This window comes from Aplysia californica, unplaced genomic scaffold, assembly GCF_000002075.1.
Source record: "Aplysia californica isolate F4 #8 unplaced genomic scaffold, AplCal3.0 scaffold00007, whole genome shotgun sequence".
Lineage (NCBI taxonomy): Eukaryota > Metazoa > Mollusca > Gastropoda > Aplysiida > Aplysiidae > Aplysia > Aplysia californica.
Window position 1 is genome coordinate 3,516,846 of NW_004797277.1, and position 2,246 is coordinate 3,519,091.

Sequence of the window (2,246 nt, forward strand, 5' to 3'; positions counted from 1 at the left end):
TGTTTGTGCGTTCCATTGTACATTGTACTTCTGTTTGTGCGTTCCATTGTACATTGTACTTCTGTTTGTGCGTTCCATTGTACATTGTACTTCTGTTTGTGCGTTCCATCGTACATTGTACTTCTGTTTGTGTGTTCCATCGTACATTGTACTTCTGTTTGTGCGTAATTATGCTAAAAACAAGTCAAATAAAGTGGGTGGTTGGAAGGCGTAACAGGTAGTTATGAGCAGCTGGTAGTCGTCTGTAAAGTAATTGGTAGTCGTTAGTTTCATTTCTTTACTGCTCCTCTCTTCTCTCTGTCAATTTCCTCTTTTTTTCCCAACACTGAATTATGACCATTGTGTCAATGACAATGTGATCTTTTTACTGGGATAAATAAACCAGCTGAAATGATTGTGTAGTCACAGAGTTGGTCATGACTTTCTGGATGTTTCTGACTGCTGGTTCGTTAAGGTTAAGAAAAGGAGGGACAATCAAAGACTGGATTTAGAAGTTGAACTGACCCTGTGGGTGGTTTGCTGCTTCTGTCCTGTCGAACATCTATGATCCTTATCTCTTCTCCTTTTCTTTGGATGTTACTCTTTAGTGCTCTAATCTTGGGCGCTTGTTTGACCCATTTGTATTGCAAGCGCCGTAACACTCTTACAAAAACTAAACTTATACTGAACTGACTGAAATGTTACAAGTACTACTACCAGCTGCTCTAAACATGTTCTGTTCATTTGGGCAGTCAGTGTGACACTCAGTGACTGTACAGATCAAAGTGGAAAGCCGGCGGTTGGTTGGTGCTCTTGACCTCTTGTGTGGTTTGCTCCTTCTTTTTCATTACGTCAAACATCCATCGTCCTGATTTCCCCTCCATGTTTGTGTGTTCCATCGTACTCTCTTGTAACATCTCTTGTCTTTGGCACTTGTAATGACCTTATATTGCGCTACACAAGCGTCAAGCTCTCACTAAAACAAAGAAGAAAATAGAAACACTCTATAGATTGAGAGTCCCCGTATTATTGGGGAATCAAACTTACAAATTATTACAGTATATTATTTGCGCGGAATGCCTGAGAGCCTCCCCAGTACAAGTAGACGACAGACACCTGTCAGTGGAGAGAGATTACCTCGAGATGCTCTGATTATGTCAGGAGGGTGCAAAGACTAGTACTATTGCCTCAAAATGCGCGGCGGTTTCTTCTTTCCTATCAAACATCTGTTGTCCTGATCTTTCCTCCTTCTTTTTTGTGTTTGTTACTCTCTTGTAACACCCCCTAAACTTCGACGCATATGACCTTATTGTGTTGCAAGTGCCGTAAAACTTTTACTAAAACTAAACAGTGCTAGATCTACACGCCTTATACTCCTTTTCCTGATCAAATATCAAAATAGAGAGCTCAAATTCAAATGCAGCGATGAAAGTTCAAATATCAAATTAGTCAAATTAATTCAATATATAGAGAGTTCAAATTCACCACAATGGAAAACGTAAACAATTGTCAGCTCGAATCCAATCACAGGAGAACTCTAGATCTAGATTTAAATGTAAACATTAGGGAAATCTAATTCGTCATTGTCAGTTTAAAATTAAATGCAGCATGGGAAAATTCAAATTCAAAAACACGAAAAACTACGAAGCGATGATGTGACCATCGTCTCTCAGTCAGGGGAAGCTACCCTGTCTCTTAGCAACGCTCGTTGTTTACTGTTTTCATCTCGCTGTTTGTTGTTTAGATCTAGATCTAATCGTGATCTCGTTTTGTCCGATCCAGCACTTTGAAGTTGATTATACATCTCACCTGAAAGATGTAGCAACATATTAAGAATGCCTGACAACAAATACAAAGAGTTAGTCTAGAGTTTTAACAGAGAATGCTGGTATAATAAGAAAAGCTTTTCTGCGACATGACGATTACATAATGCTCATCGAAGTGCTGCAAACAGGAGGCCTACAGTACCCGAACGATTGAAACTGAAGATGTCGTTAACAAAATATGGGGTGGTGAAAAGATTTGGGAAAGTAACCACAGAATTGAACAATGAGCTGGTTTCGATAGTTGAAAGTCACCCAGGTTACACTTTCAACGAAAGAAACACAGGTCTTGATATGGCTCTGTCAGACACATCTCGTATCTGTCGGTCAAAGGGTGCGGCTAGTTAGGACACATTTTAATGCTTTATTGTGTGTTTGTTTGTTTGTTTGTGTGTGTTTGTTTGTTTGTGTGTGTGTGTGTGTGTGTGTGTGTGTGTGTGTGTG